We start from the raw sequence: 27,981 nt of genomic DNA, 5'->3' as shown, positions 1-27,981 counted from the left end.
CTAATTTTGTTATAGTATGGACTAATACATGTCTAACATATATATTACTATAATTTAGAATACACTTAGATGAACTCAAGCTTTTAGAGCTGCGCCTCTCCAGAAATAAGAGATTACTGTTGACAAGACACGTGGAAAGTTTTGGCGGATGGTTGAAGGAAAAGGTCCTAAGTAATTTTTTTTTGTTGAACATACATACGCCGTTTATATTTATGCATGGAATCTTGATCCTTTTAGTTTGTGTGCACAGATTAATATGATGGATCCTGGTGTTTCTAAACTACTAAAATGGCTTGCACATGGCCCTAGAAAGCATGCTATGTCGTATAAAGGTTATATCATCAATGGACTGCGATTCCAAAGGAAAGATTAGGAGAAGTGTACACAGAACAGTGGTGTTTGCCTTCAAGCTAAGACCATTTATAGATCCAGTTCAAAGGATAGGAAACAAATTGTTGAGGCGATAGATTACTATGGATTCATAAAAGACATCATTTTACTTGATTACTATACTTTTAGGATTCCTGTCTTCAATTGTTATTGGGCTAATGTAAGAAATGGAGTCAAAGTTGAAGATGGACTGACTTTGGTTAATCTTCATCAAGGACAACACAAGCAAAAGGAACCATTTATTCTAGCGTCACAAGCGAAACAAGTCTTTTATTCTAGGGGTAGTGATTCTTCTTGTTGGTATGTTCTTTTGAAGGCCCCACCAAGAGGTTTCTATGAGTTGGAGATGTACAATGAGAGTGCTGATAACTCCTCCAAGACACTTGATGTATCAAGGATAGATAGGAATATTATTGACGAAGATGATGAGGTTTATGTGAGGAGTGATTGTGAGGGCATATGGCTATAGAAACTATTGGAACTAAATATATGTTGTTTTCTTGGTCTCTTACTTCAATGTTATCAATCCTCATTATTGACTAACTAATGCAAACTGTTCTTCATCTTTGTTAAGGAGCATTAATTTTTTTTTTCTTAATTATTACCATGGTAAGGACTTGACTCGATGTTTTGTTTTTGTAGTTGGATTCAATATTTTGTTCTTTACTTTTATCTTTTTTGTCACATTTCTACAATTTGTTCTAAGTGAATTTAATGCTTCTTTTTGCAGATTACAATGCCGGACCATGGATATGCAGAGGTAAGTTGTTTGATATTTTTATTTTGAATGTTAGTCTTGTATTAAGTTCCCTAAACTAAAGCAGCAGTTCTAGGACTATGAGATTCTCTTTATAACTAGTTCCAGATCATACATGCATTATCTCTTTATAATGTTATTTACTAGTTGCCAAGCAACACATTGACATGTTTATTTATTATAGAGTTCGAAACAAGGTGAAAGAAAGGGAAAAAAGAGACGTAAGCAGGAGAACGCGGCTATACATGCTGCTCTGCACAGAAATGCCAACAGTGGTATACGTATTTCAAATTCACATGCTAATCAACTTCTTTCAGGTACAAGTGTGTTTCTTACTATATATATATATATATATATATATATATATATATATATATATATATATATATATATATATATATATATATATATATATTTCGTGGTTACAGAGTGAAGCATTGACTCAATGGATAGAGGATCTAACACTTTCATAAATTGTCGAACCAAGAAACACAAGTACCTCTGTGAACCATCTAAAAAAAGAGGTCGTGCTACATGTGATATTGTTGCTACAGAAAAATCCAAAAGGATGAAGGTTCCTTTCAACAAGAGGGGTCAACCAATTGAAAATGAGTCCAATAAACTGGTCTCTTTCTTGGGAGCGACTGTAAGAGAGATAGTTGACATAAACATTGATGATTGGAGGAAGGTTTCAAAAGAACTAAAAAACAATTTGTGGACAATGACCAAGGTACTCTATTGCGATAAAATTCTCATATTCAAAATGTTTATTATTTTAGTACTAATAATAAATGTTGTTTTTTATTTGAAATTGTAGCAAAAGTTTGTTCTTAAAGAAGAAGCAAGGAATTACGTTTTAAAGAAGTCTGGATGCTTATGGAGAACATCAAAGTCAAGACTAAATGCCCTAATTGATGCTCATGATAATAAGCATGATAGGATTGCTGCATGCCCTAAAGATATGAACCGTCGAATGTGGAAGATATTTGTTAGGAAACATTCATAACGCGAATACCAAGTGTGTCACGTTCATTGTTTTTGGTAGATTATACGTGGAAGATGAAATATCGACTAATATTATTGATGTATGTTGCAGGAAAAGAGGAAGATATTCAGACAAATCCGGTTGAAACACACACTTCCTCATACAAGCAGTTGACTAGGATATGCACGTCTAGAGGCTAAAATGGAAATTCATGTCGATGTTGAATACTTGAATTCCATGCTTATACAGTACATAAAACCAAAATTTTAAATTGTTTAAGTTTCTCTTATGTTAGAAAAAGGAGAGTTTGGATCCCTCCTCCATAACTAGATCAAATGTCTGGGTAAAGGGACATACGAAAAAGAATGGAGAACCTGTGAATGCAGAAGTAGCTGAGAAAATGGTAAGATAAAGATTTTATGAATACATTCCTTAAGAGGGGTGACTCCCTATTTTTGCTCTTTTACTGTTGATTGGTCTTACCCAAATTTTTAGAAAACAATACAAGATATCAAGGACACGGCAGCAGAATCTTCTTCCTCCTCCCTCCAAGATGATGCAATTTCACAACTCTTTGGGCCTGAGCGTCCGGGTCATGTTAGAGGAGTTGGATTTGGTGTTACTCCATCACAAATAAGTATCCTATCAGAAAGCAAGGAGAAAGTTGTGCAGCTAGAGCGACAAGTAGAAGAACTATCAAGAAAGGTTTCAAGCATTGAGTCTGTAAGGGAAGAGATGCAAGACGATATTAGGCAAGAAATGCAAGAAGCGATAAGGGAAGAGATGCATGGAGCAATAAGAGAACAAATGCAACAATATATCCTTGAAAAGAATGAGATGTAAGAGAAAATTATCCTTATGCAGAATTTAGTGAATCAGTTGATGATAACTCAGGTTAGTGGTTAAGGGCTTACAAAGCATTACATATGTGCATCTGTTTGAGCATTTCCTTATATTTTCTTGCATTGTCTTAAACAGGGCTACAACCCAATGTTCAGTACAACTACAAATGCACGAAAGGTAAAGCCATCTTTATTACTTTTGAATTTGTTTTTAACAGTTTTTAATGACTGCGTAGTATGATTATGTTTTTAAAGCCAAACAACCCACACATGGGTGTCAAGTGCAAGTTGTTCTGAATGGATAGAGGAGACGTTGTGGCTGAAGGGGTTTGGTTATCAGATCATCCCGACATCGTAGTGCTGGGAAAAAAACTTGGGTCTGGTGCTTCTAAGATTGAGGTAAAATTTGTCAACGATCCTAAGGCGAAGTTATGGAGACCAAGCAATGGTATGAAGACATTTGAAGATGCTCTAGGCTATTCCATTACATGGCCTACTAACCATGTAATAAAAGAAGGTAATTTAGCTACTAATGATATCAAGATTTAGTCAATAATTTAGAGCTAATTTTTCGTGGTGAAAATTCCTTTGTAATCATCTTTGTCCAGGAATCTAGGATGCACATCCTGCTGCGCAAGTTATTTTCAGGTTGGTATTTAATCACTTTTTTCTTCTCAAACTACTTAAACCTTAAAAATTCCAAAATTTTGAGAATTTGAAGATCTGGGCTCATTTCAGTCACCAAGATAATTAGGGCAGGGAATCGGGTCGGGTTTGACCCGACCCGAACTCGAATAGTTCAGATTCGGGTCTGTCGGATTCGGATTCGGGTTCAGATATATTTTTTTGGGCTTTTTTTTTTTTTAGTATTATCCGATCGGGTTCAGGTCGGGTTCGGATATTAAATTTCGGATATAATCAGGTTCGGGTTCGGATTTGGATATTGTGAAACTATTCGGATTCGGATATAGCCATATCCGACCCGAACCCGACCCGATCCCTGCCCTAAAGGTAATTGACTTGGTCTAGTTTTATATCCTTTTTTGACATCTTGTGATTTTTTTATATTAATAAGTTGGCTATTGTTTTTTTAGTTCTTCTTGAGTGAGTGTAGTGTTAGACTTAAGCCTCTTCTACTAACAAAGAGGTTATAACCTCTGTGCATTTTTTGCGTATGAGGGTTGCTTGACTGAGTTACTTATAGTCCAACGGATGTATAGGCCGGCTTTGATTGGTCAAAAGTTTCCTAAAGAATTTGTAAAATCTTTCCATGGGATGATCTATGAGAAAATCTCCCTTAAAATGCCTGTGCTGATGTTTGAGGTGTGGATAGTGAGGTAATACCCACCTCCATTCCTTGATCTTAGGGGGCAAGAGCCGATTTTAGCACGAAGAAGTATGTCTTAAATCAGTATATTTTGACCGAGGTCCGCCTTTAAGTCTCATTAGAATGTAAATGTCGACAACAAGTAAATAGTCAAATAGCTTACAATTAAAGACAAAGAGATTGGGATCCTTCAAAATGAACACAGGCATATTTTGCTCTCCTATTCGGAGTGGTAGGAACCTCGACATAATTCTATTTTGTATTCGGATCTGTGGGTATTCGTGGATCATAAACCAAATTGAATAGAAAAAAGGGGAAACAAAAGAAGGGGTGGGCATTTCTGATTATTTTGATGGATTGTTATTTTCCATGGTTGGATGTGATGTTCATAGTATTTCTTTGAAGGGTGTTTTGATCATAGAAGGGACTTAAAAGTCTGTGAAAACTTTAAGCCTACAGAAGGGCTTTCAGTAGCTATGGTGCTTCTATGATTAATAATCACATTCTTAGTGTGCCTCTGTAGTAATTGTGCATGCCTTGTGGTGGCAAGTCCTGAGTACATTCTGGTTTATTGTAGTAGTTCATACTGAAGGTTATATAAAGTTTTAAAATGCCTCTTAATCGCCTGCCTGATCTGGTCATTGCTATTTAACTGTTGTTGAATTGGGCTCCTTTAATAATGTATTTGCTGATGTTTTAGTTAAGATTTTGTACTCTGCATTTGACTAATTATGGTTATTTAGTTAATAATGCAGCTTTTGCTTAGTTGCATTTGTAAAATTCAATGTCGCTATCTTTCTCTTCAAGTCCCTAGTATAGGAACCTACTGGTGTAGTTTGTTTTACTATTGGAACTTGACTAGAGTTCTCATGGGATGCATTTGGGAGTATCATTGAACTGTCAACACACAAGGTAGGGTATTGAAATAGTGAATCTTGTAATGCTCAGGCTACATAGTACAGCTGTGCACCTTTGTCTGTGTCTTTAAATTTAACCAAGTAGGATTTTGTGATAGCCCGTAAGTTGTTTTTTTTGCCTAGCGTCGACTTGATTTTCATGTTGTCCAATTGTAAATTGTGTAGTGTTATGCTTAATCTCACAAGGCATGGTGGGATGGCTTGGTCCAGTTTGAGCTTCGTTGTAGCTTGCTCTGTGGGCAATATCTGATTGATTCAATGCTTAGTTGGTCCATCTCTTGTGGGCCTGAATTTCAGAGCCAAATGACATTAGTAAGCTCAGGCAGATGAAGCACTACTTGGTTTATCTGCAGTTGTTTTATCTGCGGTTGTCTTAGGAAACGAGTAGGGGAGAATCATATTTAACTAAATGGGTGGTAGACCAATATTTACATATGAATCATCTTCAAGTAAATCAAGGTCAAATGTTTTTACTGTTATGGTTTCTCTAATGAATTCAATATGATAAGTCAATCATGGATCTCTTACGCCTTACCCAATACTTTCTTTTATAAAGATGACAGTCGAGGTCCAGATGTGCCATTCATTTGCGGAAATATTGAGATTACTAGCCATATTACACATATACCGTATTCTACAAATATTTGACTGCTACTTGGCTATATGTTTTCTTAAACATCTAATCTTTTACGCAAAATGAAATGGTGGTGAGCTGACGTGCATTAACTTTGACTTCAGCATTGGGTGGTACGTGGAAGAAGAGGCTTTGGCAGATAGTTGAATGTCCTGATTTGTTTAATTCACTATACTATGTAGTCCGATGTGTAAATTTCTTTGGTTTCTATGTGTTGGAGGACACTTGAGCATTGTGGCTCATCTTATAGAGAATAGTGTTGATCCTGTTGGATTAATCAACATTGCAATGTCGCTACTTTGCTTGTTGCTTTACATTACGTTTGGGGATTTTGTAATTGACTCTGTATGTGTAATAGACTAAAATGATACTGATAAGTGCTCAAAAAGTGCTATTTAACTCTCGATTATGCCTCTTGTTTAGCCATCTTAGTGGACTAATAGTGTTTATAAGTTGTGTTTTAAGATTCTACAGGTGAAAAAGAGAGTTTTGTAGAATATTAGAGAAAATGGGGTAAAGGAAGCAATTCGGAGCATTAAGGATCACATGGGAGGCCCGTGGACAATCATGGAGAAGGCCAAGGAATTGGAGCTGTTAAAGATGCGACTTGGACCTATTTTAAAGTCTATTTGGAAGCCCAAGGCCAAAGGATTCGTTGTTTGGACCAAAGCCCGCAAAAGAGGATAGAAGGATAGAGCGTAAGAGAAAAATCGGGCTTATCGCGTCCGGGACGATGTATCGAGCGCCTAGACGATTGAGTCGCCTCGGGACGATAAATCGAAAATCCCGTCGAGACGCATTAATTAAGTCCGGATGCATGAATAATGCGCCCGACGCATGAATCGACAATCGAAACCAATTCCTTCTCGGTTTTGAAGACGGTCGGACTCGAAGAAGTCTATTTGTATTAGGAAACAAATGACGGTTTGGAATGCTTCTAGAGCTCATTGTAACCCCTATAAATAGAGGACCTAAGTGCCTCATGTAATGGGGCCAATTCACTTATATTCTTGTCTCTAGAACTTGAGGCAGAGAGAGATTAATAATAAAAGATCGGTTTTAACTAGCTGAGTCTTAATAAATTAGTCTTTCTAGTCTTATGTTCTTCAACTCTTCTTCTTCTTGTTCTTCCTTCTTTATGGAAGGCTAATCTTCTCCTTCAAGGGAGAAGATGAAGCCAGTGCTTAAGGTTTAATGATTCTTCTGGTTCATGGTGCTCTTCAATCAGGTTAGTTCTTTATGTTTATAGTTATTAGTTCCATTGCCCACACCAGGGGATGGAAGTATAGAATAGGGTTTATGTTTTGCAATATTAATATCATGCTAGTGTTCTTTACTTTTCTTCTAGTAGTATAGTTCTTTAGAGTTAGGGAAGTATTCTTTGTGTTGCCTTAGAAGGGGTAGCTCAGGGAGTGGTGCCCTAGGGGAAGTATTCTTTGTGTTTTGCCTTAAGTGGTGATTCATTGAATGGCAGCCTATTAGGAAGTACTCCTTGATGTTGCTCTTGGTAATACATTGAATGGCTGCCCGAGCTTACATAAAAGGAAAGAAGATATTAATAGCATAAACATAGGAACAACCTTAAGTAGAAGTTAATTGTTAACGATGTTTCGTCATTAAGAGGACATCGGCACTCGCTCGATTGCCTAATTGTAGTCTACTTGTAAGAACAACCATGAAGCAGAAGGTCATAGATCAAAAGTATTGGTGGATTCTAATCTCTTGAATTCCCTCTCTTATAAATTCTCAACAGTTTAGTTAGTTTAGCTTAGTTTAGCATTAGAATCTACAATCTCTACAATATTAGTTTTTAATCCCTCAAACCCCCTTTCCAGTCCTGTCCTTCACATAACATACACTTAAAAGTGGAACGATACCCTTCTCATCCTTTACTTATTGTTCAACGATCATCATCTATCTACATCACCCATCATCTCATCTACACACACAAAAAGAGGTAGTGTCAATGGCGCCGCTACCGTTTTAAGTTGTCTATATTTAACGTTTTCTTTCAAGATTAGAATTTTGGATCTTGAGGTAATTTTAGCAGCATCATCCATCCTTTTAAGAAAGAAAGAAGCTTGAAGGACATCTCGAAGACAAGATCTACCATCCGTGTTAGTCGAATCTTCATTCTTTTATTGCTTTCTTAGTATAGTTGCATCATAGTTTAGTTTTATTGCTTTCTAGTATAATTGCATTTAGGACCTTTTCAACAATTGAAGTTGTAAGCCACCACAGCGAAAAATCAAACTCTAGTGTTTCTTGTCCGAATCTTGACAAACGGACTATCGCCCTGCAGGGCGTGGGTACTTAAGCAATCCAAGTGATTCACCATAACCCTAGAAGAGAGACGACTTTAGACAACGGCGAGATACTAGCTGCAAAGCCCAACCCAGTTGAAGAAAAGTAGTTTTACATTCTAGTATAATTTAGAATAGTTGCATAGTAGGATAGTTTTTTGTTATTTTCGCATAGAATTTTCTAGTGTATGCCCCGTCGTCCATATCATCGTCCCAAGAAGAACACAACAACAAATGGACAAGGTTTAACAACCGACTCACAAGAATACTAGACAAGATTGATACAATGGCCGCACACAATGATAGAGGTGTTTTGGACACCAATAATCCTGAAGCTATCCCACCCATGCAAGCACAACAGAGGAAGAAGCTGAACGATTTCTATTCACCAATCATTGGAGACCCAAAGAAGATTGTTTTTCCGAGAGACGAAGCTAATCAGTTTGAACTTAGAGCATCGGTAATCTCTATGCTTCCAAAGTTCAATGGTTCGCATAATGTTCACCTTATGTTCACATGAACAAATTTCTATCATCCTCGAACTTTCAAGAACCGAATATCGGGGATGAGAGTATCAAGTTAATTCTTTTTCCACTCTCACCGGCTGTAAAGCATCCGAATGGTTAACTGATGTACCGATCAATTCAATCAACAACTGGGAGAAGTTGAGAACAAAGTTTATGAACAAGTTCTACCCACCCCGTAAGACGATGCCATGCGCCAGAAGCCATCGCCAATTTCAAAGGGAAGGTGGATCAAGAATATCATCAAAGCCGGGAGAAATTCAATAATCTGCTAGTCTCATGTCCACATCATGGTTATGATAAGAGCACACCGCTCATTTTTTCTTCGAGGACTTTCTACTATGAACAAGCTGATGATACCAATGCATCAAGGTAAGTTTACATCATTGGATGGAGAGGAAGCCTACAACTTTCTCGAGAATTTAGTCAAGACACTCAACAATGGAGTACTAGCAACGAGGACGAGCTAGAGTGGAGGGGGTGCTGAAGAAATTTGGCAACCAAATTCAAGAAGACCCAAATCAAGCAATGCTATCAATTATGGCAAGCCTATCAACAGGACTTGAAAATCTAAACAAGAAGTTTGATCAGTTCTCCATGAATCCTCCAAAACCAAACAATTTCCAAGCTAAACCTCAGCCATCCAAGCCTTGTTATACCATTTGTGAGCTATGTTCTGATGAAGGCCATACCACTGAAGAGTCTTCATACTATCTGGATACTAATGTAGAGGCATGTAGTATCAACTCTTTAGGAAGAAATAACCAGTTCAACCAGGGACAAAATTATTGGAAGCCACAAAATACAAATAAGAGGAATTTTCCTCCAGGATTTCAGAATCACCAAATCGGTTCGAATAACCAATGATCGGTTCCAAAACCGCCCGGCAACCATACAATAAATCAACAAATACCGTAACCAAAGAATACCAAGTCAACACAAACAGAGAGTTAGTACCAGATCTTATGAGTGGATATATTGCCCCTACGCCGAAAGCAAAGCAGCGGTTATCCCACATCTGGAAGAAGCTATCACCACCATTGTCAATGAGCTGAAACAGACAAATCAAAGAACCCAGAAGTTGGAGAATAACTTTAGTGTCATTCAAGGCCAGATAGGGCAAATCGCTGCCGCCTTGACAGAGAGATCAAAAGGAACATTACCAAGCCAGCCGAAACCAAATCCGAAAGGAAGAGGTGTCTTGCAAGTAGATAACCTGGAGATTACTCATGAACAAGTTAATGCTGTCACCACTCTGAGGTCAGGCAAGAAAGTTGATAACAAGATTGTCTATGAACCAGGAAAAGATTCTGTGGAGCCTAAGGTAACTTATGTCCCCACCATCCCACCCAGTTCTAACATTCCAGATATATCTAGTGTTGTGCCACCCACTGAAGTAACTGTTGAGAGAGAAGCTGGAAGAACTACTGTAAAAGTAAGTAAGAAAAAGCCATCACAAGTGACTCCACCTGTCACTCCACTATTTGTTACCAAGCCAACCGAATCCGAAAGAAGAGAACCGATATTGAAGAATCCGCCAGCACCGTTTCCTTCGAAACTAGTGAATACCAGAAAGGATGACCAGTACAAGGAGATTTGCGATGTATTTCAGAATTTACAGATTAATATCCCATTTCTGACTGCCATTAAGCAAGTTCCTTCATATGCCAAGTTCCTGAAAGATCTAGTAAAGAAGAAGACCAACATTCCGAAAGAAGCTTTTATCGCTCAAAGATGTTCATCGTACCTCTACGTAATCTATCGGTTGTGGAAACCGAAAGATCCCGAAGTCCAACTGCTACATGCAGAAATTGTAGATTCTTTGGAGGAACAAGCTTTATTAGATTTGGGTGCTAGTGTGAATCTTCTACCATATTTCGCCTCACGAAGTTGGGCTTGAAAGATCTAAAACCGAATCGATGTTACTTTACAGGTTGGCGATAGATCAATGAAGATACCTAGAGGACTCATTGAAGACGCCATAGTCAAGATCGAAGACTTCTATTATACGGTTGATTTCATATTACTAGACACGTAACCTACATCCGTAGGCGATACCAATCATTCTAGGCGCACCATTCTTGGCCATCGCAAATGCACTCATCAACCATCGAAACGGTAATATGACGCTATCCTTTGATAATATGAGAGTCGAAACCAATATTTTCCATATGCTACGGCAAACCACGGGAGGTGTGTGCTGTGAACGAGGTTTGTATGATTGAAGCGTAGCACAGATTATCGAGACTCCTTCATATCCCTACCGACGGTGTTGAAAGCTCGGCGGCACTTCGGTCGTGAGGAACTTTGTGTTGAGGCAATGCCTAATGGACCATATAAAGAGTTTAAGAAGGAGCCGCCTAAGCTAGAATTGAAGCCTTTGCCGTCTACACTCAAGTATGTTTTCTTGGGAGATTTGGGAACCTACCCAGTAGTCATTGCATCAGATTTGACTGAGGAGCAGGAATCCAGGTTAGTAGCACTTTTAAAGGAACACAAGTCAGCTATAGGTTGGATAATTGATGATATCAAGGGGATCAACCCTATGATAGTTCAACATAGGATTCATTTGGAAGAGGATTCCAATACTTCTAAGCAACCACAGAGGAGGCTTAATCCAAAGATGAAGGAAGTAGTTCGAGAAGAGGACGTCAAACTCCTTGATGCCAGCATTATCTACCCTATTTTTGATAGTCAATGGGTTAGTCCAGTTCAAGATGTGCCAAAGAAGTCCGGAACCATAGTAATCGAGAATGAGAACAATGAGTTGATTCCAACCGTGATTCGACCGATGGAGAGTTTGCATCGACATGTGAAGTTGAATAGCGATCGAGGAAAAATCATTTTCCATTGCCTTTCATCGATCAGATATTTGAAAGATTAGCTGGACAAGCTTCCTACCGCTTTCTTGATGGTTACTCAGTATACTTTCAGATCCATATTCACCCTGAGGACCAAGAAAAGACATTCACATGTCCTTTTGAGGATTGTCTGCATCATCTCTCCTTAGTCCTTAAACGCGTTGTTCGCGATACCAACTTAGTTCCGAAATCGGGAAAAGTGTCACTTCATGGTAAAGGAAGGGATATCACTGAAGGAATTCTAATAGATCGAGCGAAAATGTTTACAGGAAGTAAGCATGTTGTCGAAAGATCAGTTTTGAGATGGAAACCTAAGTATTCCCCACCTGTTAGTTTATGGGATTTACTCCCTGTTGACCTTCAAAGGAAGATTATTTGTATGGCTCGTGTAGGGTTCGGTAAAAGTCCATTTGCACATAAGAGGAGAGTGTGTAAGCTAGGTTGCTGTAAGAATTGCCATTCTGAAACTTGTCCTGGGTTACAGCCATTAAGAGAAAATTGTTGGTACAAGGTATACTTTTGTCAATCACATGTCGAGAGAGATCGGAAGAATTCCTACAAAGTGGAACCGAAAGTGGGTGGGAGTACTAATCTTGAGGATCTGACTATAAAGGACTCAAAAGTCTTGAGGATCTGACTTTAAAAGACTCACATTATGTCTTGAGGATCTGACTTTAAAAGACTCACATTACGCCTTGGGGATTTGACGTAAAAAGACCTAAAAATTTGTTTCTTGAACTAATTCGATATTCGCATCAATGGTAATATCCTACCTTTTTCTCATCCATTTCATTTACTTCTTTATACATTGAGGTCAATGCATGCATAAGTAGGGGAGGGTGTACTTGAGAAATGAATTTCAAAAATTAGTTTTCAAAAACAAAAATATTTTTTGTTTCTATATCAGTAGCATGAGAAAAAAATGAATTTTAATGATGAGTCTGGGATATATATTCTATACTGCTTAGTGTTGAGTTTGATAGATAGTTGATATTATTGATTTCATTACCGCTTAGACTATTTATTATGCTCGGGCATAGTTCTTATTGATAGAATTCTTTATCAAGGCATCACCATAATACTTGGTCAGTTTTGTGTACTTTTGCTAGAAGAGAGATTTAAACCCCTAGTAAACTAGAAGTAGATTTTTTAGACTTAGCCCGTGAGACTTGAGCTTTATACCCATTCTTTGGAGAGTTCTTACAAAAAATCCGAGTCTTAGTGACTCAACATCTTTCAGTTCTTTATGTCATTGTAATATAGTCTCATTATTCGTTAATTTGGTTAATCACGAAGTGACATCAGCTGGGGAGATAGCCATTAGGTCTTGTAGTCTATTCGAAATAGAGTATCATACTGATAAGTCAAGTAGTGAAAAGCATTTATCCCACCTAGTAGGACCATCATGTTAAACCCTTTTTTAGCCTTACAATAAGCCATTTTCTTTCATAAAACCTTTACCCGTCACCCAACTCCAGACAAGGAGTATAGCCAAAATCTTTATCAGCCATACCCATATGTTTCTGAGAATACGAGGGACACAAAGAGGAAGAAAGAGCACAAAAGGAAGATTATAAGGAAATACCAGAGAGATACAATAAAGACCATCATTATGTTCTAAGTGAAAGAAGCTAGTGGAAAACAAGCATATCCAGTACTAATCAAGGATATACCACTTAAAAAAAAAAAAAAAAAAAAAAAAAAAAAAAAAAAAAGTTGAACAGAATGGATGGAAAAGCTAAGACAAAGGAAGAATTTTCTCTGCAATATATAATTTAAAGAAATCTTCCAAAGAAAGAAGCAAAACCCTTAGTGTTTTTCAGAAACAACCTTAGAATCCTTTTTACCTTTTCTTCATAAACCAATACCCAAGCCAAGTTACAACCCATGACTTATCACTACAAGAGATGGTAAGAAGTCTAGAATAGGTGAGAGGATGATAAAGTGAAGGACCCGACACTTCATATGTGATTGACATTCTTTCCATGAGACTACTTTTATTCAAAGTCCGTTTTCAAGGTAGTATGTGGGATGTTCAGATGCATTATTCTTTTCCCCACATACATGAGGTAAAATAGTAGACCATCTTCTCAGAGATTCTTTTCTGAGAGTATGACTGGTGAGGATTGAAAGTCGAGATTATCTACCTATGGTAAACTAGGGATTCCGTTTCTTGGATAGGAGAGTATAGGAGATTGACTAAGTACACACATCAGCCTTGATTAAGAATTTTGTCAATTTTTACTATCTCCCATCATAATCTATGAGTCTTTGCAGCAATGTAGTTAGTAATGGAGACCGTCTGTTGGAGTAAGCACTACTTATCTATTTTTTTTTTATCTTATTTGCTAAGAGACTAGCAAAAGGCTAGTTGGGAGAGTTGTGATAAGTGCTCAAAAAGTGCTATTTAACCCTCGATTATGCCTCTTGTTTAGCCATCTTAGTGGACTAATAGTGTTTATAAGTTGTGTTTTAAGATTCTACAGTGAAAAAAAGAGAGTTTTGTAGAATATTAGAGAAAATGGGGTAAAACGGCAATTCGAGCATTAAAGATCACATGGGAGGCCCGTGGACAATCATGGAGAAGGCCAAGGAATTGGAGCTGTTAAAGATGCGACTTGGACCTATTTTAAAGTCTATTTGGAAGCCCAAGGCCAAAGGATTCGTTGTTTGGACCAAAGCCCGCAAAAGAGGATAGAAGGATAGAGCAGAAGAGAGAAAATCGGCTTATGCGTCTGGGATGTATCGAAAGCGCCCAGACGATTGAAAGCGCCCGGGACGATAAATCGAAAGGCCCGTGACGCATTGATTAAGTCTGGGGCGATGAATAATGCGTTCGACACGCATGAATCGACAATTGTAACCAATTCCTTCTCAGTTTGAAGACGGTCGGACTCGAAGAAGTCTATTTGTATTAGGAAACAAATGACGGTTTGGAATGCTTCTAGAGCTCATTGTAACCCCTATAAATAGAGGACCTAAGTGCCTCATGTAATGGGGCCAATTCACTTATATTCTTGTCTCCTTAACTTGAGGCGAGAGAGAGATTAATAATAAGAGATCGGTTTTAACTAGTCGAGTCTTAATAAATTAGTCTTTCTAGTCTTATGTTCTTCAACTCTTCTTCTTCTTGTTGTTCTTCCTTCTTTATGGAAGGCTAATCTTCTCCTTCAAGGGAGAAGATGAAGCCAGTGCTTAAAGTTTAATGATTCTTCTGGTTCATGGTGTTCTTCAATCAGGTTAGTTCTTTATGTTTGTAGTTATTAGTTCCATTGCCCACACCAGGGGATGGAAGTATAGAATAGGGTTTATGTTTTGCAATATTAATATCATGCTAGTGTTCTTTACTTTTCTTCTAGTAGTATAGTTCTTTAGAGTTAGGGAAGTATTCTTTGTGTTGCCTTAGAAGGGGTAGCTCAGGGAGTGGCTGCCTAGGGGAAGTATTCTTTGTGTTTGCCTTAAGTGGTGATTCATTGAATGGCCGCCCTATTAGGAAGTACTCCTTGATGTTGCTCTTGGTAATACATTGAATGGCTTCCCGAGCTTACATAAAAGGAAAGAAGATATTAATAGCATAAACATAGGAACAACCTTAAGTAGAGTTAATTGTTAACGATGTTTCGTCTAAGAGGGCATCGGCACTGCTCGATTGCCTAATTGTAGTCTACTTGTAAGAACAACCATGAAGCGTAAGGTCATAGATCAAAAGTATTGGTGGATTCTAATCTCTTAAATTCCCTCTCTTATAAATTCTCAACAGTTTAGTTAGTTTAGCTTAGTTTAGCATTAGAATCTACAATCTCTACAATATTAGTTTTTAATCCCTCAAACCCCTTTCCAAATTCCGCCTTCACATAACATACACTTAAAAGTGGAACGATACCCTGCTCATCCTTTACTTATTGAGGGATAATTAGGTTTTGATACGCTTCTATTTGTTCAACGATCATCATCTATCTACATCACCCATCATCTCATCTACACACACAAAAAGAGGTAGTGTCAGATACTTTGGTAAAACTCCAAGATGGTTAATGACATCCTTAGTTTCTAAATTTGTTTATTTTTTTTCATGTTTCTACAGTTCATTCTCCAAGGTGGTTAATTTTAGGTCTTTCTTTACTATAACATGTGAGTTCCCAAATCTGTGGATTGATGTAGTCACATGATCACATCCATTTGGTAATCCACAAAAGTAGCTTTGTAGCATTTCTAAAGTGTTGTGATAGCTTAATTCATAACACTTCCAAAATATCATAGATTTTGTGACATTTTCAAAATGTTACATAGTGTACATTCGTAATATTTTATAAATGTTACAAACTTTGTAACAGGGGCTTTTACAACATTTACTGAAATGTTACAAAAGTCTTTTCTAACATTTCTAAAGTGTCACAACATCTCTTTTATGTTGTAGTGTTATCAGGATTTAGGGACCTTCCTGTACTTACTGCCATTGTGGTAGATGTTAAAGATTGGAGTATAATCATGAACTGAGAAGTGAAAATCTGACGCTAATTTATATCAAGCAGGGATCTGTCCAACAAGTTGCAAGCTCTATATACTCATTTTTACTTGATTTGTAGCAGCAACAGTTTTGACAAGAAACTTGGCCTGGGAGATATTAATTGCACGATGATGCAAGGCCATTCTATATTTCTATTACTACTTTCACAAAAGTACAAAACACTTCCGATATATCTTAGCATTCCCCAGGATCATATTATGGGGTAAATGTTCAAGTCCTCCTGTCAAACAGGGGTACTACCTCAATCTATGAAACAGGGGTACTAAAGATTCGTTAAGAGCATCTTCAACGAAATTACTTGATTTAGAGTGCAAAGTAATGTCATCCACTTAAAAGATGATGCTAGTTGAAGTATGAAAATTTTTCTGCACCAACGCACCACACTCCAAATTATTGTGTTATAATGAAATATATCCTATAGACACAATTCACTTACGGTAAAATGTTACGACTCCTCTTTCCTTGGCACCACCCCATATCTCATCCATATACCTTACCATGTCACTCTTTACCTTACATCTTTCTACAAATAAAAAAAAGAAGCTTAGTTCTACCCATTTCTAATCCCAATTTTAGCACAGTGATTTTTTGTGTAAATTCATCTCTTCATGAAATTAAGATGGATGAGTCAAATCAAGATCAAACATGATAACTGTAAAATGAGTAGTTTACCTACGAAATGAACGATGAATTCAAAACGTAAGTAAACTAAAACTGGACTTTTACGAGTCTCAATTATCAAAGCTTCTACTCTCAATGCGAATTGCACTAAGTGGAGTAGGAAGTTCGTTCCACTCCTAGTTCCCTAGCATAGATTGTCTTCTAAGTCTAAGAAATTAGTCTTAAGTCAATGAGAGCTTTACGAAATGTTATGCTAACAAGACGCGTTATTTTAAATAACTAGATATAATAAATAACAAGATAAAATATAAACTAAAGTTAATCTACGAAGCTACGGAAATACGATTGTTTGAATCTAGATAAAGGATTAGAGGGGAATTGAATCCACCTCGACTCCAACTTAACAACCTAGCGTAGAATGTTGTATCTCAACTTTCACGTTCTTACGGCGAGAATTTCGAGTTCTAATCCCTAGTGTTCATGGCATTCCTACCGGATACTAACTAGTATGTGAGGTCGTCCACCCATTCTCATGGCGAAACACGACCTTCTAGAGTGGAATAGATTCTACAACCAATTCTATACTAAACAACTAAGTCTTCATCAAGGCTTCATCAACCCCTCTAATGGAGGTTTTAGCCTTGATTCATCAAACTAACATTTCCCATTGAATCTAAACTAAACATAATATAAAGCATTGAAATTTACTAATTTAAACAATAATGAAATCTAAATTAATGACTAAAATGAAATAAGAACAAGAATTGAAATTAGATCTAGAAATGGAAATGACAAAATCGAAATTGATAAAAAATACTACTTTATTGATCTAATCAAATGAAGAACAAGATTCAAAGGTTTAATCTACTACAATGAATTGAAACTAATTAAACTAAGTTCTAAAACTAATTAATGGAGGCTAACTAATCTAGGTCTAACTATCTACCTAACCTAACTGCCATTAACAATGAGGCAAGCTTTTGTTTTTATACATCCAGATCCAAAATCATGCATGGGCTTGAGCCCATGTTTTGGGCCGAGAATCGAATCCAAAACCCAATTCTTTCAAATCAAAAGGCCTCTTCAGCTGCAGTTGGCTTCCACAGACTTTTCGTCCACTTCTGCTCCTCTGATTGGGTCAAGGCTTAGACCATTGCAAAGCTCTTTCCGAGCCGGTTGTTTTGACATAAGGTAGGCCTCAATCCGAGGTCTGAGTCCAAAGATATGGCATTCGAAGTTCTCACGACTTTTGCTCCTTTATCTCGCTAAAGTGGCACCTTTCGCACATAATGGACTTTGAAGCCCCGAAATGCATAAAAACACGTAACTAGTATTAACTCTTACTTATTATTCACATAATTGGTCTAACAGTATGATTATTAAGGGGTTAAAACTACAGTTTTGGGCTCTTATCAAACCACCCCCAAACAGCATTTTGCTTGTCCTCAAGCAAAGATGAGAAATTAGAATAAGTGACCAAAAATGGAGTTCTAACTACTCTCGTTTCGCTGAGTGCGATTGCATTGACCATATGCAACAAGGCCTTAAACCACTAGGAATTCCCTAGTGGCCGAGTTATAGCCTCGTGAGAGTTTTCCAGTGAAGGTACTCACAAACTTCATCTATACTACAACGACTAAGAAAAAAAACTATTGTTCCCTTATTCATGCTTAACTATCTATACATCTCTCTAGCAATTGAATAAGAATAACCAAGTCGAAACCTAAGCTAATATATGCATAATAATCTATCATCTACAATAAACATATACACAATGAGTAGTACTATAAAATGTTTAGCGGGGGTTGTTTTAGAACTTCGAATAAGCGTCCTTAAGTAGGTTCTCACAATAATAGTCAAGAAACAACACTGATTTTTCCACTCAAGTTTAAGCTACTCCAAAGGTGTAATACAGTGGACACACTTTACCTTACAATCTCAATGACAACAAGGAAGCCAGAGTCGATCAAACACATCTGCCACTTACTATCACACTAACCTATTCCTAATTGAGCTAGAGGTCTTTATTAGGTGTTACGGGGATTAGGAGATGGTTTAAGAAGGAAGGAAATGGATATTCAAAAGGACAAGTCTGAGATAATAGAGTCTTCATATTATGTAACTAGAGAAAACCTTGTTATTTACTTTTGCTTCTACACTTTGTTTCCATCCTTAGCCATATTTTTCTTTTTCTTTTCTTTGGCTTTTGACTCCCTTTTATTCTATTTTTGGAGTTTTTATTTTATTTCTATTTTTATTTTTCTTTTCTTTGGATGGAAACTTATTTTCGTTATTTTCTGAAGCACTAACTAATTTTTGTTTACACAGGTTTTTCTCTTCTTCTTTCTTCATCATTCTATTCTCAGACTTATTCTAAATTGGGTAGGTTGATTTTTTTTATTTTGTTTTGTTTTTGTAACAGGGTAAAGGAATTGTGGTTTATGGAAGGGCTAATGAAAGGCTCGATTAGGGGCTTAACTAGCGGAAAATAATTCATAGGTTTGAATTTCTGGCTATATCGATCCAAAGAGGGCCTAAATTCTCGCTTAGGATATGGTTTAGTGATCAAGCAAGTGGACGTGTGATTTCTCTATCCGATTTTACTTCTCCCTTGTGTCATTTCTCAAATGTTTCACTCATATAAGGCTTTAGGCTATATTCTCACAAGATTTGTAGAATAAGTACTCTAGCCTAGATTTCAAAACTTATCGCTAACAATCATAGATACTCATGTAATATATTTATAGATAGATGTAAAGATTATTACCTATATATTAACCTAAGTTTCTAACAATTATTCGACGACGCAACAAACCTACGGAGACTTCTAGATTGTTAAGAGCATGGAGAAAGAAACAATACCAATATTCCTAAGTGTATAGCATAACTTATTTATTTATATTTTTTTAAATTTTGAAATTTTAACTAGAAAACAAATGCATATTATACATATTTATATCCTAGCAGATGTCTTAATTACACGTGTTTCTATGCCCCCCAAACAAGAAGCATGCTTTGTCCTCAAAGCATTTAAATAAAGAGGGTAGGAAAAATACCATTGAAGCGCCGTGAAATTCGTAAACATCTGCAAAACAAGGTTAGAACGCATTTAATATAGGAAATAAAACCGACGCGAACTCTATAAGAGTTCCACCCATTATGGGGTTAACAGAATTAAATTGCTTGGGACATAAGCATTACTAACGTAAACTAAAAACTTACCTCCACTCCCACCGTTATTCGTCATCTTCGTCATCCTCTACTTCTATAAAGAAGTGAGGCTCCTTCGCATCCTGCCATGCTATGATATTTTGCTTTGCTTCACGCCATTTATCATCTATGGTTGCTAACCTATTAAGTGCCATTTGGTCTGATGGGGTGTAGGGTGCAACCTTGGTGAGGTTGTATCCGCCACCCTTTGCCAAGTCATTGCACGGAAAGATCGAATAATACTATTGGTGGGTCGCACCGTGTCTCTACCCTAATCCAATCCGTGAAACGTGTACAAAAAAAATAGGAAAGAAACATAGCATAATACGCGAAATTAGAACAGGCATAAGAAGGTACTTATGCCTCATGGTATGGGCTCGTGTTAAACTAGACATCAAAGTTCGGGAAGGTCATAGAACCGGCGCCCCGTGGCTAAAGCAAGGAAAACGCTGCAAGTGGCGCCATTCACGTAAGAAAAAAAGCGCCATTCCCCTAAAATGTTTAGCATAATCCAAAACATAACAGTTCCTATGTTCATGGACAAAGGCTACCAAGGGCAACGTTATAGTCCCTTTGGTCCTCAATACGGAAAATGCCTGCCCCCATAAGCCTCGTGCAAAGACTCATAAGTGTAGACATGCATATTATCGAATCTAATAGCACCATGGGTCTTGTATCTCAAATGGGCATAGCAAGTCCAAGAACAAATGCTAGCAAGAACCTCGTAATTTCCATTGGTTCATCGTCAATGTTGATGGAGAACACTTGTTCTCCATCCGGTCTCAAAAGAAAATGCAGTTATTATAAAAATAAGATGCAAGTGCTGGAGAATAAAGTTCACCGGTCTTACCATAAGAGGTTCCTACCAACGATGTGATCACCTCATGAAACCAAGCACCGTAAGTAGTGCTTTGGAACAAATCTTTGAAAGACTGTTCGGTATTATTATAGGAGATGTCATCTCAAAACTACGCCTGAACAACAGCTGCAAAACAACCGGTACTACGCTAAAAAACTGAAAAATTCTGGTCCACGGAAGTCGTAGGCGCCGAAAGCGCCAACTAACTAGGGCGCGAGTCGCTCTTTGTATTTTGAAATTCCAGGTTTTAAGCGAAGTCGCTTTTGCCTTGAAGCGCTGGGCGCCTGAAAGTAAAATTTTCGTCGAAGTGTAGAGTAGCGAAGCGCTCCTGCCGCTGGGCGCTGGGCCCGAAAGCTGCAGATTTGCAAAATGGAGACGAAACGGGGAATCGCGGGTGTGAAAGGTGCGTGATGGAGTTTAGGTGTAGTGTGAGTTGTGAGGATAGATTGTATCAAGTTTATATAGGTTTTAAGTTGCTAAAACGGATCGGGAAGTTGCCAAAAAGTATTTACGGCAGTTTTCGGAAATCCTAAAATTTCCAAACCCGAAAACGGAAACAACTCATTTTCTTGATTCTAATTCAAACCCAGTATCTTTTAGGTTGATTTATGATTGAATGTACCTATTTAATCTAGATTTCATCCTACAATGATTCTCAATCCTAGATATGCCTAAACGGCCATCATTTCACCTTACTCCGCAATAAATTCTAACACTAGGGTTATATATAAAAACAAAGCTTGAATTGATAAAACCACCCCCAAACAAGTTGGGAAGGTGGAATCAATATGAAACAACCACATATACTGAAAATAACCCCTTATATTAAAATTTCATTCGGAGTACCTTTCACTACAAAATTCAAAATACGAAAATAAAAGTTACATTACAATAAAACAACAAAAAAATAAATAAAACAACAACCACTATCAATCCTCGGACTCTCTAAACACCTCGCCATCGGGTGGCGGAGGGCACACTCTCTAGTGGTGGCTCCCCGGGCTCCCCGAAGGTCCAAAGCCGATCTCGTCCTTCGTCGACGACGCCATGCCTCGTAATTGTGTCCTCGAAGCAGAGTCCAGTATGAGGTGGGAAGCGTGCAAGCATATCCACTCTAAACCGGCGGGCTTCCATCTCATCCTCGCTTTGTTCCCATCTCTCATCCTCTCTCGGGTGCAGATCTCGGTTGTGATGAATAGTCGCCTGTCGAGTCCGGAGGTCTCCAGATACAGATAGTGTTTAGTGAACGATGCCCCTATGAAGCACAGCCATGCGTTCCGCGTCGGACAACACCTCCGAGAGGGCATCCGCGATCAAAGCAGTCAAGTCTTCCTCATCCTCTGAGGCATCCCGATGTCCCCCCCTCCTCTTCATTCTCAGCTCCACCATCCTCTTCTTCTTCTTCTCTATCCTCAGCCCTCCTCCAAACTTGTTGGACACACTCCCTATAGATACGCTGCGTGTTACGGTGCGGGGTAATGTAAATCCTATCGACGCCGGAGTCGCTTTCATCTTCAAAGATGATCTTGGTGATTAACACGGAAGAGGTGCCAAAGACTTTTCGACCCCTAATCATGCTTCAACAAAACTCCAAGATACAGAAATCGTGATTCCGGCCTCCCCGAGTACCCATAAGATGTGGAGGCAGGGCAACCGATGTCACCGACCTTTGTCCTTCCCTTTAGACATTCCGACCAATCCATCGGGTCAGAGCCACCGGTTGGTCCCGAGGGATGCTGGCGAACACAATGGGAGTTTGTATCAGAGCTCCCATTGATGATAGCCACCACGCCATCGAGGCTCTACCCCACAAAACCGGGGCTCCCCGTAGTAGAGTGGCATCGGATGGATTCTAGGCGAATGCCTAGAATCTCACCCAACAAATCAATGAGTCAACTCCTCCTCTTCTTCCTTACCATCACAAAATCCTACTCCCTCCAACTCCCCGGTGTTGTAGAACCGTCGGACCAAGTCTTCATGGTAGAAGGCTTCGGTCGAGTACCACAAACTGCCCCAGTCTCTACTAGCCATTTCGTCACCGTAAAACTTGCTCCGGTATAATTCGGCGTTGTTGAGCCATCTAGTGTTTGGAATGGAGTGAGGGTTTAAATATGATGTGGTGGTGGTGGTTTAAATTGACCGACCGAAAAGAGCAGTGGTGGTGGTGGAGTGGTGGTGGGCGCAAAGACCAAAATTTGTAAATTTCGTGGTTTTTAGTGATTTAAATCGGTGAGGGTTGTGGTGGTTTGGTTTTAGAGAAGATTTGGGGTTAGGATTTGATTTTGGGCGTGGGTTTATTGTATTTTCTTTTTAATTTTTATTTTGTTTAAGGTTTTGGAGCTTTGTTAATGGCGGAATGGAAGATAAAAAACGATGAACTGTTGCTAAAGGTAAAGAGGGCGCCGAAGCTACCGTTGATGGCTGGTTGGGCCCAAGCCCAAAATCGAAATTTTTGATTTTTTCGATTTTTCGCTAACTTCAATTCAAAATTCCCGCCGTTATCGGTCCCGATTTTTATGAATGAGATATGGAAATGATCGGAGAGAATTTCCTATCCAATGATCCATAAAACACTATATTCGACTTCAGGGTGACATACGAGATAGTGGAAAATGCCTCGAGTCGTGCATGACGTAAGTTATGCTTAACGAATGAACTCTAAATTAATAGATTATGTCAATCCTAATCGTAATACAATTAAACGGCCTAAGCAACTCTAATGGAACATAAAACATTTTAGTATCGAAACATTAACACCCACCCCCAAACAAATTTTTTTACAAACGAAGCTTAGAAAATTTGTTTTAGCAATGGTCTTTTACAGTCAGATTCCCGAGACTTCCTAGATTACTATGTTTATTTTTATTTTTTATTTTTTATTTTTTATTTTTATTTTTATTTTTATTTATTTTTTATTTTTATTTATTTATTTTTTATTTATTTTTTATTTTTATTTATTTTTTTAGAAGGAAAAACAATAAGCAATAAGGACATAATTCACACCATAGAGAAACATGACTCAAAAATCCGAGAAAAACATGCAAGAGTGGAAAACGTGAACTATGTGAACCGTGGACTTAGGATCCGATACTTACAGCCACACACTCCATAGGGAGGGCCCGGTTACCTTAATGGTGCACTCACCAATATATTAAAGTGAAAGGAAGTGCACCAAACACAGAAATTGAGTCATTTATAGTCAGATACTCGAGACTTTATCTAAAACATATGTATGAATATGCAGTTGATCATATATCAACAACCAAAATAGTTGTGGATCATTCCATAAATAAATATCACAGAAAACATATCCAAACACAATCAAGCACCAAGATTTTCTACGACGAAGCCTAGTGGAATGAAAACGAAGTCGGATTACCCTATTGTAAACCTATCATGCACCTTCTTTTTTTAATTTTTGAATGAGTGGGTGTTCTAGTAAATAAGTGTGGAAAAGTGAATGGTTGTGGAGAATATGGTGGATATGTATAAGTTGTAGAAAGATTGTTTGCATACACAATGAGGATGTGGTTTTAGCACCGAACTCATTCATTGTGTGTGTAGGGGCTGCCTCAATTCTGAAAAATGAAGGTGTCAAATAGTTTGTCCTTCCAAAGTATCTGTTTGCTAGGAGGATTTAAAAATTATGAAGCACGGAGAGAAACAAAAGGATCGAGTGCAAACTCGAGATTCCTTTGAAAGGGTGGAAGGAGGGAATCGAGGTGGATGTTATGCAAGGTAGATCTTGATAGGGTGAATCGTCACCTACTTTCGAAGAAGCTCATCAATTCCTCATCTAGATTGGTCATATCCACATTACTATGGTAGTCCTCTACATCTTTGAGAAAGTCATCTATCCCGGCCCTCATCAATAATATGTGTATCGACTAGTGTAGGGATGAAAATGTTGGAGTCCGACTTTCCAAAGGAAAGAATTTTGGGCATATGACTATCGTGGAACGTGTTGTTGAAATAATCTCGAACAACGCTTTCGATCATGCTAACCTCTCCATCCATAGATCGAATCGGGTAACCGTGTCCTTGTTTTAAAAACATTGACTTCAAATGTTAGATGGCCAAAAGACATGGACATTGAACCATCACGGCAATTAATGAGCGCGTTGGCGGTTGCCCGAAAAGGACGCCTAAAATGATCGGACAGAGTCGTTAGCGACTTCCGTATCGAGGACTACAAAATCAGCCGGATAGTAGAAATCTGAACTTTTACGGCATTTTTCGACTACACCCTTAGGATACTTAATAGACCGATCGCCTAATTGCAACGCCATTTTAGTGGGTTGCATCTTGTCTAGACCTATTTGTCTATACAAATAAAATGGGAGTAAGTTAACACTAGCCCCCGTGTCTAATAACGCCGTCGTCAGATAGGAATCTCCTAAGGTGCATTGTAGACAATGGGGATCTAACCGTGGTCCTTGTACTTAACAATTCCATTATTTTCAGATAAGGTTGGGAATTGTTCTCGCTTAAAAAACGCCTTTTGGTATATTTGTCTTACACCTAGTAGTACACAATTCCTTAAGAAACTTAGCATGATGTGGTAGCTTTTAATAGCTTCGAGGAAGGGAAGGTTTATAGTTAGATTCTTAAAAACGCCCCTAATCTCCTCGTAATTTGTATCCCTAGTTAGCATGGCTAATTTTTGTGGAAACGGTGGTTTCGTCTATATTTAGCAATGGTATCACCTAGATGTTTAACCGTGGCTTTCTCGTTTCTTAGGTTGTGTTGTAAATCGGTACCTCTACAACGGTGGTAGGCTCTTCAGTTTCTATTTCGGTATCTAGTAAAATAGTAGGTGTAGGTTATCGGGTGGGGTAACTATAGGCATAGTTACCTTGTTATCAACCACTCTGCGGAGAGTGGTGATGGCATTTATCTCACCTACATTTTCATATTCATTACTAGTATTATCGGTTACCTCAAAGGTCGTGGTTTGTTGTTTTAGGATTAGGTATTATGCGACCGGCAACACACCTTTGGTTTGGGCTTTATCTTGAGCCAACCGCTGGGTTAAATTATTAACGGATTGTAGAAGCCGTTGGTTAGATTGAGCCATGGTTTGGAAAAGTTTTGGCTCACTTGTATGAAGGTGTCAAGGCGATCCGGTTGTGTGGGTGTAGTAGTCACAGGTGGTGTATTTCGAACTATTTCACGGAATTATTTATGGGTGGATTTTGATAATTATTATTGACCGAACGATACCTCTATTAGCATTATAATTATTATAATTACCTTGACCTTTGTGCTTGACCTTGTCGACCTTGTCGAGGTTGCACTTGGTTGTTATAATTATTAAAATTACCCTTTACCCCGCCCTTGTCGTAGTGGAGCTTGGTTAAAGCCGCTCGTTGGCCTAACATATTGATTATTGTACCCTCGAGGTGTGACTTGTTGGTTATTTCTCCAACCGGAGTTGGGATTTTGTCTCCAAGGGGCGTTAGGTTCACTATTAATGGAACAAGCCCTGCTCATAGGCTATAGGACAATGGGAGCCGGATGCTCGGGACTCCAAATGAAACTACATGGGTTTGAATTTACATTCATGACCGGGGGATAGGCTTTTGTTGTACGTAAAATGGCCTCTACCTTTTAGTGAGTGATTCGATTAGAGTTTTAAGCTCGAATCGTTTTAATTTCAAACATACCGGCCTTAACTGTTGAAGAAGAACTAGCGGAGCGGGAGTAATCGTCACTACCCCCCCAATTATTATTTCGCTTAGTTTGGTCCTCTAAAAATTTATAAGCCTCCGAGGCTCCTTTGCTTAAGAAACTACCCCCATTCATTATGTCAAGGACTTCTTTATGGTGGTGTAGAAGTCCTTTGAAAAAGGCACGAACTAACGTGTCTTTCGCTAAGTTATGGTGTGGACACTCTATAAGCAGATCGGTGAAACGATTCCAAGCCTCTGAAAATTATTCATGAGGATTTTGTCGAAAGAAATGAATCTTGGAAAGCATCTCATCCGTCTTTAGGGGTGGGTAAAAATGTTCCATAAACAGCTGAACAAGTTTAGCCCACGAGTCCACAGAATTAGGCGCCGGCGCTAACCAAGACGCCTTTATCGGGCTAAGGTGAAAGGGAATACCCTTAATTTAATTTGTTCCGCACTCAACCGTAGGATGGTGGAATGTTGTTAGGACTTGTTCAATCGACGATAATGCCGATAAGGTTTTTCATGGTCTAAACCATGAAAAACGGTAACAAATTAAAAATATTTGGAGGGATTCTCAAATCCCCACTGGTCCGCTAGAACGATGCAAGATTTGGGGCTATCGCCAAGGCTTTGTAGAAGTCCGAGAGAGAGTCTCTTTCTTCCCCATTATATCGGTGGTGTGTGTGAAATAGTAGTTAGAGGTGTAGTGGGTGGTATACTAGATAGATTTGATTGTTGATGTTGTTGTGTATTTACGTTCGGTGTTTTTGTTCGGCCGGACCTTAATCTCATGCAAGACTAAGTCGAACTTAACTAAACATGCAACACTCCAAACAATTCTGATATACTAGTATAAACCTCTAACAGGAGATGCGAGGTGTGGAAGAAAGGAATACCTGATTGCGTCCTTGCTTCGCTTATGAATAGCGTCTTGTTTACGCTTGTTCGCTATATAGCAGGTTAGAACATTGAAAAATATGAAAAAGATCAAAGTTCAATCAAAACCGCCGAAATCCGATAAATTTAACATAGATGCCTTCGCCACAGATAGCGGCGCTTCGGCCCGAAAGTAATTTTCAGATTACAGTGTTTTTAGGGCGGGTCGCGCTCCAAATGGGGCGGGTCGCGCTCAGTGTGAAGTCGAGTTCCAGTGTTTGAGCGCGGGTCGCGCTTGGTATGGGCGCTGGCTTCGGGTAAAACTAAAAATTCCAAGAACTTAGCTGGTCGCTCTCCTTTCTCATGCTGGCGCTCCCGTATTTTCGCGAATTTGTCAACGCTGAAATGGGCAACCACAGTATGAAACAAACAAGGGTGGGTGGGTTTAATGGGACTTAAAAATGACTACTTCTACAAGGAAAACAATGCTAAAGTGCAACTAAGATGGCAGCGGCGCCATTTGATAACTGTAAATTGAGTAGTTTACCTACGAAATGAACGATTCAATCCGTAAGTAAACTAAAACTAATCTTTTACTATCTCAATTATCAAAGCTTCTACTCTCAATGCGAATTGCACTAAGTGGAGTAGGAAGTTCGTTCCACTCCTAGT

General features: G+C 38.4%; 1 long non-coding RNA gene across 1 annotated transcript; it reads left to right on the top strand.

Annotated features, from left to right (window-relative positions):
* The first annotated feature begins 2,301 nt into the window (after positions 1-2,301).
* LOC147497988 (uncharacterized) lies at positions 2,302-6,215 on the top strand. Its single transcript, XR_015194178.1, has 6 exons — positions 2,302-2,535; positions 2,628-3,026; positions 3,111-3,152; positions 3,230-3,491; positions 3,583-3,622; positions 5,957-6,215. It is a non-coding gene; the product is annotated as an uncharacterized LOC147497988 (long non-coding RNA).
* Positions 6,216-27,981: the final 21,766 nt, after the last annotated feature.

Source organism: Coptis chinensis, chromosome 5 (genome assembly GCF_015680905.1).
Source record: "Coptis chinensis isolate HL-2020 chromosome 5, ASM1568090v1, whole genome shotgun sequence".
NCBI classification, from domain to species: Eukaryota; Viridiplantae; Streptophyta; class Magnoliopsida; order Ranunculales; family Ranunculaceae; genus Coptis; species Coptis chinensis.
The sequence above is the reverse complement of the archived record's forward strand: the minus strand, read 5'-3'. Positions and strand labels throughout refer to the sequence as shown.